The sequence below is a fragment of the Anser brachyrhynchus genome (genome assembly GCF_964034855.1).
Source record: "Anser brachyrhynchus genome assembly, chromosome: 8".
NCBI classification, from domain to species: domain Eukaryota; kingdom Metazoa; phylum Chordata; class Aves; order Anseriformes; family Anatidae; genus Anser; species Anser brachyrhynchus.
The window spans coordinates 6,062,215-6,079,854 of NC_137702.1; the positions used below are offsets into that span (position 1 = coordinate 6,062,215).

A 17,640-nucleotide genomic window follows, 5' to 3' on the forward strand; every position below is an offset into this window, starting at 1 on the left:
GCAAAATCAAGATTACAAGTGTCCAGTCAAGTGATTCCTCTCCTGTGTTTTATACTGAGATATTAATATGGGCTTTGTATAAACTTGTAAAACCCTTTAGACAGAAAAATGGTGAGAATTTTTGGTGACACTGAAGGTGGTAGGGATGGGGGAGATCAGGAACCTCCTCACACAAAGAGACTCGTACCTAGGTTTTAAATAGCAGCTACTTCTTGAATTCTGTGGGTATTTTGAGTGGAATGACTGTAGCGATGGTGGGAAGGGCAGGGTGACTGCGTACGTGCTCTTTTTCAAATTCAGCGTTTGGTTATGATTTGGGGGTAATAGGAAAGCAAATCTAAGCAAAGGCATTGAAACCAGACAAGGATTTCAAATGTCACCAGAGTCTGAGGATGCTGGGCTTTTCTTAATAACACAATGTACGTGCAAGTCGTGGGATTTGTCGCCTTCCAGAGATACCTCAGCTTGTCAGAGCTGCCACTAGTTGTTGTCCCCTTGTACCACCGTGGGCTGCACCATTTCTCCCCAGGACCTCTGAGATGCACGGAGCGCTAAGCAGGAATTTGTCCTATTATGCAGTATTGATTCATATAAACAGGGAACAGGAAAACGCTGAGAGACCCGAAGGCTTTCGCAAGGGCTCACTTCTGACAGACTCCGTGGGGTTCTGGGACTTGCTCTGTTTTCCTTCTGGCTGAGTTTAACTCCTTGGCAGTTGCCTTTTTGTTGGGAGTTCACCACGTACGAGATGTGGCCCTCAGCCCCGAGTACTCTGCATTCACATAGAGTGTAGTTTTACAAGGTTGTGCTGTGAAGTGCCCAGTAATCAGTCTCGGTTACCAATGCTGAAGGTACTTGTTTTCTCCAGCTATAGCACATCAGCCATGGAGATCTTCCTTTTGCATTTAGCATGGTGAAACAAGAAGCAGGTAAAGTTTGCAAGAAAATAGCCAGATGTAGATTAGCCATCTGCTTCTAAAGCGATTAAAAAGTGATCTAAATACTGCTGTGAAAAGAGCAGCTTTCTCTAATCTGTACATGCATTGGAGAATACTTGTGTTTGGTTCAGGAAAGCACTCAGCGTGAACTCCAGCCTATCCAAACAGTCCGAGAGCTGGTGTTACACTGAACCGTTCATGTGGCAAATTAAAAAGGCTGGTGGACGGGTGATACGGTTCTGAGAACTCAATAAAACTTATTACATATGAGGCTCATCTTTCTATTCCAGTGACATATGTCTGGTTAATTTTGCAACAGCAGGAAGAGCTAAGGAAAAAAGAAATAGAATTTGAGTATTTTGAGGCTCTATTTTAGTGGAGCAAAAGAGCTAATTTCTGCTTCCATGTACGCAGGATTAAGTGGAAATCTCCCCTCCATCAGCCTCACAAAAAGATGTGGTCTTCCTGCTCGTAGTTGTACTTGTTATGCTAAAATGGTGATGGAGGCGTGAATATCTTAATGTAAAACCGTGAGAGGGCTGAATAAAAGGGAGTGATGTGATTTGCATCATCAGGGGTATGAATTTATTGGTTTTACCTGGAAAAGAGCCTCCTTTCACTTCGGTGTAATAACAGTTGAGAACCGTACAGTGGGTCTTCCGTGTGAGTTAGCTGATCCTATAAAAATTCTCAGAAGGTGGTTTAAAAACAGCAAGTGCTATCACGAATATTTTTTGCCTGTGAATTTTTTCAAAACTGGTTGGTGTTCACTCGTGATTCTCTGGGATGGGAAGCACTAGAAAGAACTTTGAAATCCCAGCGTGCAAAGTAAGGCAGGCACCTGGCTTTTAGGCACCTGGATAGAATTGTTTTGAACAATGACGTAAAGATAAGGAGAAGAAATGTAGTAAGTAACAGTGGCTCTTCAGGAGCGCTTGTCTGCCTCTCCTGCCAACCTGTCTTCCGCGTGGTACCAGCTGAAAAGGTGATGTTCTTTCTCTTTTCAGGCTGTGTTTGGGAAATTTCTGGAATAGGAGCACTGACTCAAGTGCTGAAAACAGATTGGGGTGCCTACCTGCACAACCACAGCCAGAGCTGTAAGAAGCATGCATGAGGTTGGTAACATGAAACACCATCTCTCTTCCTATAGCGCTTTCACAAACGAATGTCAGATCGCTCCTTGAAGTCAAACTTGGAGCCTCTCTGGAGTGGAAGCCTGCAGAGGCCGGCTGCCAGCCTTACAGGAATTACAAGCGTCCTCCTGTTTCTGGGGGATAGTATCAGAGCTATCCCTGTTCTGTCTTTTAAAAAGTTCAGGGTGGAGGGGTAGATTGTTTTCTACTTGAAGGTCTTTTCCAACCTAAATGATCGCCAGAAGTCTTTTGGGATAGTCGTATTATTGTACATGGGAATTACACTATACTTATACATCCTAGAAAAAAAAATCGATTTGTTGTCCTATTAATACAGGTTTATGCCCATGCTGAAGAATATGCTTTTGCACAAGTCATTTCAAAACAACTGTCATTAACTGGTATGGGCCTTCAAATCAATAGGCACTGCAAACTCTAGGCAGAGTTCTCCTTATTTCCTTTACCACATGCAGCAGTGCGTGCACCCAGAGAAATTCTTTTTATACACAACTTGTGTTTCAGCATTTGTTCGATGCCAGCAGCACAACAGTGTTTGTCCTTGATCTTCCTTTTCTTCCCTCTGAGCCAAGGAGCTTCGAGATGTGGTTTGAGCTAATGATGACCATTTGATGATAACGACTGTGCAGTTCCGATAGCTCTCAATTATACATGCAAAATCATGAAGTGCAACGTAACAAGTGTGTTTGGATGTCCCTTTAGTCTTGTTCTGTTCGTTTTATCCCCTCGTTTGCTTATATTGTCTTTGAAAGGATTTATTTCCTTCCTTTGACAAGTGGAGACGGCCTTCATTGCTGGATGCGATTCCTTCCATCGTGAGTTTTGCTCTTCAGCAGGATTTGCAGGTAGAGAATTGCCGTGCACGTGGCAGCAGCTGCTTTGCCACTGCCTTGACAGCCACACGTTTCTTTTCTGCTGGCTTGACTTTGAAGTGCCAAGTTCTGGTTTCTTGGAAAGTTGTGGGTGGTGGTGTTGTTGTTGGGTTTTTAGCATTATTTCTTGTACGTTTATGAAGCTTTTCCATTCATATTCACTTTCTGTTACTGCCTTTGCATTAGCTGGTTGCAAGACAGAGATTTGGGCTATTATAAATAAGAGAGCAAGACAGATCTCTGCCTTGTCTGGTTCAGCAGAGCTCTTGGGAAGCAGCGTTTGTATGAATTCTCTTCGTTTGGCCGGTGACACGAGGAGGGGGCTGGCTGCGTATCGATAAGGGGCTGGCATTGTTGTGTTTGCGTCGGTTTTGTCTCGGTGTGTGTTTGTGTTGGGCAGAGAGTGGCGTGAGTATACCAGCTCTTACACAAGATCATTGTGGAAGCTGTTCATGTCTGTTAGCTGTGAACAGATGGCAGTGCATTATTTTTGGCACGGAGAAGGGAAAGGAGACCTCACATTGCATATGAATAGACATCTCTGGGGATTGTCATACCGAAATGAGGATGCAAAAGTAAAAGCAGAAGGAAACTCACCTGGGGTTTTGTGCCCTGCTTGGTAGGACTTCAGCCAGTCCCAGGTTTATCTGCTGTTTCTGGAAGCTTTTCAAACTTGTGTCAGGTGCAAACGTTGTAGGGCTGAAAATCATTTGTTTTAGCCAGTGAAAAAGATGTTACTTGTAATTATGGGGATGGCATTAGGAATGGGTCGGTACATGGGCCAGCAAACTGCTCGGGAGACATAAGGAGTAGCCTGTCTCTTCTAACATAACTTATGTCATTTGGGTTTTTAGAATTAGCGTGGTTGGGACTGGGTTGTATCTTCTGTAATGTTAACGCAGAACAAAAAAACCATTTCTGCCAGAGGGGTTACAGCTCATTCATGGGGAAGCGTGAGGGGATGCTGCTGTGCTGAGGTCGGTGTAATAACCGCTAGGAAGAGTTACACATTACAAACTTGGCTGTATTTGTTTGTTGTCGTTGTTTTGTTTTTTTTTTTTCTTTGGTGTTGTAGAAAATAGCATTTTCCAGGAAGGATCTGACAGCAATAATGTGGCTCCTTACAGCTACGAGCAGCTCCTGTGAAGCACAAGTGACAGTGTGAGGGGAAGGGAGATGGAGACAGCTCTGAAAATAGGCTGCAGCAAGGGACTAACTTTCACCTTTTCTCCAGCGTGAGAGGAGTGTGAGCACGTTGGGGCAGGGATGCACAGAGAGGGCTGATGTGCCCAAGTGCTGGTCATTTCTCTTGCCATTTGTACCACTTCTTGGGTGGAGGTAGCTAACCAAAAGGGAAGGTGCATTTATTCACGGGCAGAGAAAAGGATCCTCCAGTGGCTGGGGCTGATGCTGCATAGAGAGGAAGGAACATGCCATGTGAGGTGCTGTTTGGGCAGGATAAACCAGAAAAAGATATCGGCCAAAAAATGAGGCACAAGACTGCAGGTGAACAGCATGATGTGGGGGAAGTTGCTGACTGACTGAGAAAAGAAGTTGCAGGGAGCTGGAAGTGAAGACTGGAGTTTGTTGTGGATGTCCAGGCTGTGGTGGAAGCCTGAACACCTGCAAGGAGAACCAGGCTGATGATTCTTCTTCCCCACAGGAGCCTTTGTGCTCCTTCCCCACCTCCCTGCTCCGTTTCCCACCCTATTCACGCGCTGGGCAGTGACCAGCAGAGCTCAGACTGCACGAGGACCACAACACCACCTCCAGAACAAGCTGCGGAAAGAAAGCTCTCGGTGGGGAGCAAACCGAGGGGGTGAAGGAGCAGCCTCAGCTGAGACCGGGTCCTTGAGCATGCAGGATAAGTGCTCGGGGGCCCCTCTTAGGAGGTGAGTGCAGTCGGCAGACGGAGAAAGTCTGAGGAGTTGGGGAACTTTAAGAGAAAATGAATCGTGGATAGGATGTGTCCCTGTAGGTTCATGTGCTCCATAACTGGACTTTGAGCACAAGCTAGCGCTCCTCTGCCCTGTCTGCTGACGGCTCTGGAATCAAAGTATGAACTAGGACAGAAAACTGAGTATTGGAAACCTTTGTTTTCCTTCTGTTTAACAACTTGCATTTGGCTTCGAGTGCCAATCACTTAAGCTCCCCACAGCTTTCTCACAGACGGAGGAATTAAGGATTTGTGGGGAAGTGGAAAGCTCTTTGTATTCCCATGGAAAGCCCAGCCCAGGGCTGAGCGATCGCTGCCCTGCACAAAGCCTGGGAGATTGTGAGCTACGTGTGCTGCCTGGTTCCCCGTAGTGTCTTACTTGTCTGGCTCTGGGTTTGTTTAAATAAAACTTGACTTGCAGCATGAGAAAATTGTTTCTTGGATGCATTTTTAATGAGCTCCACTACAGTCGGTGGGACCCAGAGGTAGTTCAGAGTCTTCTGCTCGGTGCTGCTGATCCTGGTCAGAGATGGACAGCGCGTCCTGACTCCAAGTCCATTGGAAGTGCCAATTACATATTTTATTTTTAATTCCAAATGTTTCACGGTGGTAGGTTGGGCTGGTTTTGAATCGCTGCCATGTTGGGTTTGTGCTGTGCATTCCTTCGCAGAGCTGCTGTGGTAGCAAATGTTTTCAGGTCAGATCAGACTAATTAAACGCTAAGACGCGATTGTACGTGAGCGTCTGAGAAGGTCAGCTCGGAGGCTTGCCTTTCGCCTTCTCCTGAGAGAATAATTATGTTGTATCTTGCTCTTCGGGCAAAAGAGTGCTGCTCTGTTACCAAGCCGGGTCAAGTTAATCATGCTGCTCCGAGCAGCCGTGTAAACAAGGCTTGTGCTGTGTGTACAGAAGGCTTGGCTCTTGTTGTGAAGACCACTTAAATATAACAGCCCTCAGTACGTGCAGATGTCTGTATTAGATTTTGACACAAGTGTGCTATTGCCTTTTAATTCTTTTAGTGCATCATCGCAAGGCATCAGTATGCTAAGATGGCTTAAAAAAATGCTTTTATATTTTCATTACACTGTAATAAAAGCACCTATAAAACTACCTTCTGCTCTAAATGGTTTTTATAAATGATAAACTGTTCATTCTAAAAAATGAGGGGTTTGAGTCCAACTGCTAATGTGCAAGGTGGATTTACACTAACAGACTTCGTTCAGAAAACGTTCCAGTTTTCAAAGCAGGTATCACCTCCATGCAGATTTGGTTCACCTGTTTCAGGTCTGTGTTTGGCCTGGGTTTGAACTTTGTACAGTATTTGCCTGATGCTTTCTGTATTGAGTTAACTAAATGCATGCGGGCCTATGGCTGTCACTGGTACTGTGCAGGCAGACGTGTTTATAACTTGTTCCTTTTTCTATGCTAACTGAGAAAAATACTGGCTTTCAGTAGTGAGGGGAGGGGTAGATACTTTTAAGCCCAAATTCAGCTCAGTTGACCAGCTGGAAATATCAGTGGAGCCAAGGTGTACCGTAAGTCTCTCAGGCATAGGGGCAGAAGCTCTCTCCTTTTGTCTTTTCATTTTCCAGTTTCAGGCAAAGGAAGGGTCAAATTCTCACCTGGCATATATTGACACAGGCTCTGAAGTCAGTGAACCTTTCCAGTGATCCCTGATTCATGTGGTGTAACCCTGTGATAACTGCAGGCAAACACAGGTGGTAGTCATCACTTGCGGGGGCCCTGAGCTCGTGGAGTGGAATGATAGAGCTCTTCTTGATCTCTGGATCTTGAAGATTGACAGCAGTAACGACTGTGTCCGGACCCCCAGTGATAGTGGATTGCTGCGTGGCATCCAAAAGTTCCCCTGGATGTCCCTGTGGCTCTGCTCGCTCCCGTGGGATTGGGCACTACTATCTTGGTTCTGTAGCAAAGAGACATCAGGGTCTTTGTCATGAGGACCTTGGAGTCTAAGAACACAAAGCAAATGAGGAAGTGAAGGACTAAGAAAGTAACAATGATGCAAATGTAAATTGATGTGATGGGAATTTACCTTCAGCAGATTAAACCCTCTTTTTATTTACATGAAAACAGAGAGCAGCAACTGAAAGCATTCTTCATGTCCGAACAGAGGAGGATGGCAGTGTCAGGGAGGGCACAGACGAGGCAATGACTTGCTTGGGGTGAGTTACAACATGACCCAGTACATTCAGTCTTTGAGAAAACTTTCCCAAAGAACTGGGATGCTGCAGACGGTCCATGGAGTGACACGGTTTCATCTGCAATCCAGAGGAAATCCTTTGGGAATTTCCTCTCCGAAACCAGATGAAGGAGTTTGTGTGCCTTGCCTGCCCGTACAGCAGCCACGCTGCGCCGCAGCCTGCGGGGCCGTGAGTTTACCCTGGGGGAGACACTAATGGAAGAAGACTTGAAGGAATATTTGTGCTTGGGGTTTGCAGGAGACTTTAAGGTTGTATTGGTCAGGACTGACCAGCTGTATCGCAGAGGTGCCTTTGTAAAGGCAGGTGGAGAAACACAGGTCAGTGGCTGCCCTGGAGTAGGTGCAGTTCCTGCTCTGGTTGCTGGTCCCAGCTGCAGGTGTAAGGAGACGAGGTAACATTTGCAAAAGCCTCCACGGTCCATCACTTGGTATGTTTGTGCACTTCCTCTGAGCCCGGCCTGACAGTTCCAGCCCTTGTTTTAATGCTGTGCAGGCAGTCTTTGTGTTTCAAACTCGGGTTTAGGTTTTAACAACAGTTACTTCTGCAAGAGCCAAAATCTGTGTTGCAGCAACTAAAATGTCAAGGCTCTTGGGAAATATGAAGCGTAATGTATGGTGGTCAGTACTAATTAAACTTCTAAATATTTCCTCTTGTGTCAGGATGGGGAAAATTGTTTGCTTTTGTTTAACTTGCTTTGTGATTTCCATGCTCTGATTATTCTTATTTTTCCTGGTTGCTTGATACATGCCAGAACCAGAACACTTGTTTCTCTATGTAGAAACCACAGCATTTCAGGGGGAGGTGCAGGATTTGTAACCAGAGCTGCTCTCTTAATTATTCTTGGGTTTTATTTTGACTGCTGTTGTCTGTGCTGATAATCGTCAGGTGCTCTGAATACTTGATGTGTAAGTAGGGAGCTTGTTTCTGTGTTGTTGGAGAGGGCTGCCTAACACAAACAGCAAAGCAATTCTTTGTAATCCAGCGTTAGCTTTGCAGTTGGTTTGCGCTAGTGGAACTGGCAGACTTATTTACGGCTTTGTATCGCTTCTTTTGGGGACTTTGGCAAAGACCGCGTCACTGGCACTCCGGGCACTCTGTCCTTCCTGTGCAGGAGGTTCATCTCCCTGAGAAAGAGCCCTCTTCCCATTCTTCCCTACAGCTGCTCCCAGCCCGACTTGCTCTTAAGCTCGTGGAGCCTCTTTGAAAAGCCTGGTCACGTTGTTCAGAACTGGCTGCAGGGAAGCGAGGCCATCCCGGGCAGCTGGCAGAGGTGGCCACCCCCCGTCCCCCTGCTTGGGAGGGCTGCTGCTTTTCCACACCGGGGATTCACGGGAGGGCCTGGGGAGCCTGCAGGTTTCCTCGTTGCTCCCCCTGCCGTGTTTGTTGCTCGCTTGGGAGGCTTGGAGGATTCAAGGACAGAAGTGTGTCATTGTGGTACTGCAAATCCATGTGTCAGCGCTGCGGGAGGACTCCTAGCATGCGTACGCCTACGCTGCAACAAATGTGAAATAAAACGTTGGCTTAAATGTCAGGAAGGGAGCCTTAAGCACCCACGGTAAATCTTAGTACCTCAGGACTGCTGCTGTATCGGGTACATTTTGTTCCTGAGAGGTCCTGTAAAGGCCAAGAGGAAGATTTGGTGCAGCAACAGGGCAGAAGCTTCCCACGAGTCCTGGCTGCCATCGCCATAAAGGAGTCGAGTCATCCTCTTGCCCAAAATAGTTTTGAAACTGGGGAGTTGGGCCTCATGGAGTATGCTGGGTATCAGCAGTAAACACTGCTGGGATCCAGCACAAGCAGCAGCAGCAGCCCTGGTCTTCTTTGGTACTCTTTGAACTAGTCCTGAAAACTCTTCAGTGACTGCTAAATGAAACTTCTGGGCTCTGTGTGCGTGCCATTTATGAAAACAGATGGTGATTGAGTATAGAAATCCAAATACCCAAATGGTGTATGGGGGTCCTACAAGATCTTTTTAGGGAGAGGGATATATACGAGTGTGGAAGCTTAACTCTGCTCTTTCATGTACCTGGATAGCCGCTAGAAAATTGTTCTCTTCCAATTCAAAGATTTAGAAGAATCAGTCTGTACTTGGGGAGTTTCAGTGAATCCAGATCTTCCTTCTTTGTGCCAGGGAAAAGGTGCAATGTTATTCCAAAGAAGATGGGTGCTGCAAGCAAATCATAGTCCCAGTGAAAGCCAGTCATTAAAATCCTTTTGCATCTCAGGAGCTCCTTTCTCGTGTCCATGCATTTGCACAGTGCTTCTCTTGTTATGCTGAAAGATGCAAGGAGGAAAACACCTCTGGTCTAGGGCAGTGCAGGCAGCACTGCCCTGGTTAGATGTTTTTGTCCTCATTCCTTTCCATCTCCCTGTTTTGTATGTGACCCTTTGACATTTACATATGGCGAGAACCAGAGAAAAGATGGCGAAGGATTTAGCCTGAAGGAAAATAGACTCTGATAAGAAAATGCGACTTTGGGCCTGGGATATATGCATATAGCTGATGGGGGAGGCTGGTTGGCCCTGATTACTATTCACTGTGGATACGCAGGGCACAGAAGTGATGGTCCCTGTCTCAGGGCAGTGACAATGTGAAGGGCCCTTGAAAGACACATTTGAGATGGTAAAACGGCATAATTCATATCACAGTTTCCAGCTCTCATTTCCTAGAGAGTAAGATTTTTTTCCTCCTGCTTTCCTCATGGGATGAGAAGACATCTCAGACATTGGATTTGTTCAGCCAAAGACTCAGGGTCTCCATACTTCTGGCTTCTAGCAGTTTTCCTTCGGATAATCTGGAAAGCATCCTTGTTCGTATTACACTGTCAAGGTCCTCCTGGGCTTCCTGAAGTCTTGGGAACCATTTTCTGGGCTCTGAGTCAGTAGCACAGTTCTCTAGCTTTTGATCCTTAGCACTTTCAAATTCCATGATTCAGACTAACATTTTCTGCAACAAAAACTCCATGACATTGCTAGGGTTCACTTAGGTGCAAAATGACACTGTAGATTAGAAAAAACAGTTAGGAAAAGGATTAAAACTGAAAAGGGTTGGCATGTTTGCATCAATTCTTCTTTAGTCTTGGTGCTACCCAAACAGAAATGTCTCCCGTGGCTGTGTCCCAGCAAAGAAAAAAATCAGTGTGTTCTTTCTGTGTTTTTTTTTCGTACAAGCACATGCAAGTACGTGCATGTACACGTGCGGTGAGGGTCATCGCTGTCCCAGAGCTGTGGTCCTGCTGGTGCGGGACAGGACGCAGGGACTGAATGACCCAGGCACATGGGGGTGCTGAGGGGGTGTAGCAGAGGAGGAGAGCTTGCTTAAAGCTGAGTTCTGTCCTAATCCCTGCACGATCAGAGTGATTTAAAGGAGTTCTTATACTGGTATTACGGAGGGCTTTAGAGATGATGCGAACACTGCTAGTTTTGAGCCTTTCCATGCACAGGCGGCAGCCTGGGAGAAGAAGCCCATGGTCATTATCCTTACTTCGAATCCCCAGCTCGATTGTTTCTTCTTATAACCTGTAATGCCTTTTCCATCTCACTAAGATCAGCTCTTCCTCCTTGCTTCCAGATTCAGCAGTGCGGCTGGTTTTGAAGCCTTTTTGCACTGCTGTGTTGTGCTAATGCACGGCTCTTCCTCCTCCGTAATATCCCTATTAGCTAACATCACCATCCATCAAAGTGGTGGTAAAAGGAGGCAGAATTGCGTTATGTTTCCATGTTTGGTGCAGAAACCTTGTTTAACTAATATAAATTTAGTCAATATATATATTTTTTTCTCTCTACACTGTCTACTACTAGTCAGCTTAATACCTTATACAAATAATCATTAAAGCAAAACCACTGGATGAACTCTTTGTTTAAGCAAGGAATGGAAAGTATTCCAACCATTTAATGAATTAAATAGTTTAAAGAATAATTTCCAGAACCTTATAGCATATTAGGAAAGGCTTTGAAGTGAATAATAGATAGTGCTGCATATTTAAGAAAATATTTTTTCCTGGCATCAGGGCTGCATGCCTGATGGGATTTCTTTACGTGGGTATGAACACAGGGCTGCTCTAAGGGAGCACAGATAAATTGAGATTTGTAGAACTGCACATGCCACAGTGGAGTTGATCCATTTCATCTCCATAAATGTGCCTCTCATTTCATTTCTCACCTAAACCTTTCTCTTGAGTGGCATTCAGGGCTCCACTGGGTACCTGGTTCGTGTCCTAAAATACGTCTAGTTCTCAAAAGCAATTTTTGGTGCTGGGAGGCACTGTGGCATCTAGACTGAAGCTCCCTTATTTCCTTGTTCTTCGGTACTAAAGCTGAAGGGATTTTGCTTGGGATTGTCCTTTCTCAGCCAGCTCAGGAGCTGATACCTCCGATGAAACAGGAGACCCCCGACCCAGCAGGGAGAGGTGGCCAGGCAGGTTATGTGCCTCAGGGAGACAGAAGCTCAACGTAATGCTGTTGAAGGAGAATTAACGCCCTGTGAGATGTGGGAGACACTCAGATTACTGGATATGAAGTGGGCTTCCGAGGTAAACCTGCCCTGGTGTGACTTGTCCAGCGGCTGACTTGTGGGCGATTCTGCAGATAAAGCTGGTAACAGCACGTAATGCATGCTGTTATTACCAGTGGGCTGGCAAAGTTACCATGCTGCTTTTGCATGACCTGTGCTGGTTGGTGATGGTATTGGAAGCTTTAGTGGTGACTCTTTGAAAGCTTCTGCAGAAATAAACCTGAAGAAATAGTGCTTTGTCTTAAAACTCGTCCTTGAACTTGCACACGGTTAAAGGACTGGATCCTCAGCGGCAGTGAATGGGAACAGCTCTGATTCTTGTGAAGCTACGATGGTTTGCCCTGACTAGAGCTGTGACCTAAAATATTTAGATAGGTTTAATGCAGTGTATTTGTCCAAAAATGACAACAGGTCTCTCTGCAGTGCCAAGAAAATTGTCCCACAAGCAGTGGAGCACACTCAGTACATCATGCCAGTTCGGTCAAGGCTGAATAGCAAACGACAAGCCCCAGAACTGGGTAAATGCCTCTGTAATTTGTCTTCTGACATTGTACTGCTTGCAGCTCTGCCAAGGAAATGGAAAAATGTAGAGAGAGCCCTGAGCAACCCGTCACAACACAATGAATCCTGCTTCCGAAGCTGTTGTAACTGGGATGCTGCTCTCCTCGCACATGCCAGCAGCCACAACAAATTAAACAAAACAAAAGCAACCCCCCACTTCAAAAGACAGGGGAAAAAAAATCACATGATGTCATATTTTGTGCGAGTAGCATAAAGTTGGCAGTTTGTGCAGCAGGAATGGGTCAGCGTGTGAAAACAACAGGCAAGTCTAGATCCACATCACCTCCTTTCTCCAGTCCCCAGCTTTCATATGTCATCAGGAGCTTTGACCAGCAAGAAGTCAGAGCATACAAGCTCTTCCTTTTGGTCATGTGCTGCAATGTGTGCTTTCTGTATTACAGTAACATGTGAAGGCACAGCTTAGATGAAGTGGAACCTGCTGGAAGTGTAAGAACTGCTCACCTAGACAAAGCCTTTCTTGGTACCAATAGGTGAAGTTCTGACTCTGCTGGCAAGGTTCCCTACGTTACTGCCTTAAGCATGAAATGGGAGGAAGTCAAGCTTTTCTTAAAGCTTAGGAGCCTCAGAGTTCTGATGCAGTAGAATTGCCAGCTCTGATTTATGTCATGGATATGTAGGATTGCTCCAGGGATCCCGTAAACCTCCAGGGTGCCTTGGAGAGACAATGCAGCTTTCTGGTCCTGCCAGCATTGAATGTCTAGGATCTCTTCCTGTTGTGCCAGGTTTCCTTTTTTTTTTTTTCTTTCTTCTTTTTAGATGTTATTAAATACAATACTTTTTATATATATACAGTAGATTTTTCTCCAGATAAATACATTCTTCAAACAAAACTAAATGGCAGAAATTTCCTGAGCAAAAATAAACCACATCTCTGTGTTGAAGCTGTGTTAGTCACAAAACATAGTCCTTTTCATCTTCAAAGCACTGTGCATACTTTAAATAGTGTTGTGTTGTTGTTTTTAACCCGGGTTGTGAAGTACGTATTCATGTTCCACATGAAAGATGGGAAACCAAGAAGAGAGGCTAAGTGATTCAGTTAAAGCTGGTGGGATGTGAGTCAGATAGGAGCATAGACTCTCTGGGCTGCCTGCCTGGACCTAGGCCACAAGATTTGTACTTGTTCCCACTTCTGCCAGTCTGAGATCTAGATCTAACAAAACTCGCTGAAGTCAGTGAAGATTCACCAGAAATACATTTGTTCAGACTTACTCGTGTGCTGAGGTGTTCTACCATTGAGCAAAAGTTCTTCATTATTCAAAAGTAGGTAATAGACCACAGAAGCTTCCTGTGTGTTTCACCTACAACCTGAGATGGTCTGCATGTGCACCCTAACAGACTGAAATTCATTGTGTTTTATTTGTTGTAGCTATTTGGGTCATATTTTAAACTCAGATGCTCAGTGCCATGTTCAACATGGTAAAACTCCCAGTACGTAACCACAAGCGTGTAGTGTGTGCTCTGTGCAGGGGACAGGAGAGAAGTGAGTAGCTCCAAACTTGAGCTCATTTTCCTCAAAAAGGCTGGATGATTTTGGTGGTCTGATCTTTTCTGTGACGCGTTTATTTGCTTGATTTCATTCCTTTGGTACCAGATTCTTTGCTGTCTACAGTAAAGATATGGCTATGGTCGTGATGCTACGTTAATGATCAAAGTACTGATTTACAAGTACAGATGAATGAACATGATGTGTTGCAAGTGTACAAGAATTTGTAATAGATACTAGTACTTAGAACATGAAAGTTGAAACAGGAGTTTATGGTGTCCTCATGGCTGTTAGGGTGGCTCCACATGCTGTGATGCTAAGGTCTATTTATTCCAAACAGAAGAACAAGCAGCATTATAAAGTAATGGTTTTATTTATTTCATGATTAATTTTTACAGATGTTACAAGGCAAATGGGAAGGAAATGTATCCCAGGTCTTACCTAATGTTATCTGAAATGAGAGACTTCAGTCCAAAATGCTATGCAGATGTCAGGATAAGAACAAAGCTATTTGAACCAAGAGAAAGACTTGCTGCTGCGTTGATTTGTATAAGTGACTTGTTTATATGCAGGTCACCAGAGGAGCACATTGGTGAAATAGGCAATAAATTAAGATGAAACGAAAGCAAGAGATGGGTTGAAAGGGTGAATGTGCCAGAGTAATTCAAGCAACACCCAGTCAAAAGGTCAGGTTACCGAGTGGTGGCGACTGCTCCCTTGGGGTTAGGGTAGGGGAAGTCATACCAGATGCTTCCCAATTCTTTGCTGCTGTCAGAAAGGTTTTCTTACTGAGGATCAGGATCCCTGTCTGCAATCTCAGATGAAAGAGAGATTTGGTCGAATATGCTAAATGGTCTGAAAACTGCTTCAGATATTGTTTTCATGAAGTGCTGCCCACAGCTGCAACTGGACCTGGCTGTCCTTGTCCTTCAGTGCCACACCAGTGTGTGCCCGTTGGTGGGAGCGAGGAAGCACTAAGCTCAGGTCTCCCTGGATTGCTCCAGGTTTCCAGTGAAATTGATTTCTTTGCTCAAATGCCTGCTGCCATTAGCAGTCGGGTGAGGCTTCTGGCAGCAATTTTGGAAAGTAATTTTTAAAAATGTGTTGCTTTTGTGTGTTTGTATTGGTAAAAATCAAGCCACTTACTGCCTCCAGTGCTGCAGAAGGGTGGCGTGCTAGCGTGACTAGTGAGACCCCAATAAAAATTTTAATGGGGTGTCACAAAGACTGCGTAGTCCCACACACTCAGTACTGACTTATTTTGTGTGCTGCCATTTGAGTGAGGTTTGGAAAGTCAAAGAAGAGCACGCGTTTCTGTTTGTCAGAGAACGGCCTTGCTGAATTGTGTAGGAGTGTGTTGGAAGATATGGGAGCCTTGGGGGGGCAGAGGTTTCTCTGCATGTCCTATATGCATCTTGGGGTCATAATTTTGCTCTTCTTGCCCACTTGACCTTAAAGGATAATTTTAGGTGGGAATACTGAAAAACACTGAATCAGTAAGCAGTAACAGATACCTGAGCATTATAAAGAGTGACCACCTATGTGTTTGTAAGTAAATCACAGCTTTGTACCTGTGAGCAGCTGTGTGTTGCTGTTTGGATAAGACACCGCCTGAAAAGTTGGCACCGTTTTTTTGGTTAAACTCAACATCCGATTTGCCATGCCACCTTCTGTTGTTTTCGATTCAGTCTTTCAAACTAATCAGGGATGAACTAGTTAGTAATCTTCAAAGGAAGTCTCAAAAAAAAAAAAGTTATTGCTTCAGGAATTGCTGTTAAATGTTTGTTTTTCTCATCCTTTCCCCCAGGCAAAGAGGGTGTAGAGCTATGGCAGGTGTTGGGTCTTCAACACAGAGCTGGAGGAGGAAAGAGGACTGGCTGTTAATCTTACTCTGAGTTTCAGATGAGTGCAGTATTATTTCATCTCCATAGGCTGATCGGTGCTTTGGCCACTCACAAACATGTTAGAAGCTGATGAATTTCCTGTGCAGGTGGATTGATTTCTTGTCTGTTCTTCACAATGCATGTGGGAAGGTTTCTAGAGCATCCTAAAACTTTTGGATAAAGGGCTGTAGGTGTTCAAATAACAGACGCCAGTGTTAGTTTTATAATACACATGAACTTAAAAATAGGTTATTTTAGGGCTAAATTAGAAATATTAAGGCATTGCCTTATTTAGCATCTCTCTCTTCTGTGCTTGACTTTGAATTGTTGTCCTTGACATGGAATACATAATAACTCCCCAGCTAGCATGCCCTTGCTGACCAGCCCTGTGGGACGGCCTGCAGCAAGCAGATGATTCCTAAAAGGCTTTAATAATATATGAATAGCATTAAAGTAAATGTAGTTAAAGTTTTGACCTTTTAAATCTGTAAAATTACAGACAGACACGTTCTAGAAGATGGGTTGCCAATCTAGAAGATTGGTGTCTGGGGGGTGGGTAGAAAGCGTTGTCGCTGTTTGAATGTGATGTTACGACACTCTTGATTTATTATCTTGTCATAATATAGATTGCAAAGCGCTGCAGTGCAGGCATGACATCTCACCCTGCTTCTGTCCAGCACCGCGGAGCACCCAGCTGGGACACGTGCGGGCTGCCAAATGCATCTGGCTGTCAGCAGAGTGCTCAGCTCAGACACCTGGGGTGTAGCTACTCCCCGGGAGGTTTGTCCCTGCAGAGAGCAGTGTTTACACCAGCAGGTTATATATGAATCCTGTTACGGAAAAGTACAGAAGGAGGAACACGGAGGCTGGCTCCAATCCACCCTTCCAACCTCTGCATCTTGCAGGTGGCAACACATTGCTCCAGAAGAGCAGAGGCGGTGGGTTGGTGTGTGTGTGCTCACACAGCTGCTCCTTCTTCTGCTGGGATTTCTTCCTTGGGATCCCTGGGTTCTCAAAGGGGAGTGACCATGGGGGCAGTGCAGTGGTTAGAGGGCAGATTTTTATTTTTTATTGTTTATTTTTTTCAATTTCCTTGTTACAAAAATGTTATCGATGATTAAAAGATGATCACCAAAATGTAAGCTAATAATAAGCTCAGTAAGCTAAGCTGCAGACTAAAGCTTTACCCAGACAGCCTCTTTGCTGCATGAATAGAAAAGATTCTGCAGCGTGGCAAGTAGTACAGTAAAATCACACTGAATAACAGCAATGAAAACAACTAATAAAAACTGATATAAACATTCTGCTTTAAGAATGAATTCATATAAAGCAGAAAAAAAATCCATACTTTTCAAGGTGGTGGTTGGGAACGGAATGGAAATATCCCTGTAGGCTGCATGTTTTCCACAATTTTATGTTTACGTAAATCAAATTTAAGTGGTCTCTTATTGATGGCTATGGAAAAAATATTTCGAATTGTAATTTTGTATGCATGTGTTTGCTCAGAATGTTTTATTAGTTTTTAGGTAATATTGAGTCTCTGAGGACAGGCCTGAAGCTGAAATAATTGCAGAGCAGATTCCTATTTCTCTGCTGTTTAAAAACTTGGTAACAGTTCTGATCTCACAGCAGAAAAGCTGGTCCAGAACAAAATGGACCGTGACTGCAATGGCAACAGAAGCTCTCTTTCCTCTTTTATTCTTGTTTTGTCACAGCTAAAACACAGAAGACCAGATTTTATTCTCAATTTGAGTTTAGGTAAGTTTAGATTAACCCGTTGGTAAAGCTCTTCTGGGCCGTCTTTGGAAGCACAGTGTGACTTGGGGCAGCAGGAGGATACTGTCCTCTGACCTGGGTTTAGGTCAGCTAGGATTTCTTGAAAGGGCACAGTTTTGCCCGGTAGCCGTCGTCATTTCTTTTTGAAATATTGGTGGCTGGTCTCCACTGGGCGTGGGATGATCTGTGGAGAGGACAATAAGGGCTTAATTTAAATCTTGAGCCTGCATTTTGTTTGAGCTGGAGTCAAGGTAATACAACAGGGTAAAGGACTTGGTTTCTGT

The 17,640-nt window shown here is 44.7% G+C and overlaps 1 protein-coding gene and 1 long non-coding RNA gene across 3 annotated transcripts in view; one reads left to right on the forward strand and one right to left on the reverse strand.

Annotated features, from left to right (window-relative positions):
* LRP8 (LDL receptor related protein 8) overlaps positions 1 to 17,640 on the forward strand; it is a 173,095-nt gene that overhangs the window by 67,947 nt on the left and 87,508 nt on the right. The window lies entirely within an intron of this gene.
* LOC308199323 overlaps positions 2,675 to 17,640 on the reverse strand; it is a 33,310-nt gene continuing 18,344 nt past the window's right edge. The window contains exon 2 of the long non-coding RNA XR_013954578.1: positions 2,675 to 17,540. This is a non-coding gene — a long non-coding RNA (uncharacterized lncRNA). The remainder of the gene's footprint in view (positions 17,541 to 17,640) is intronic.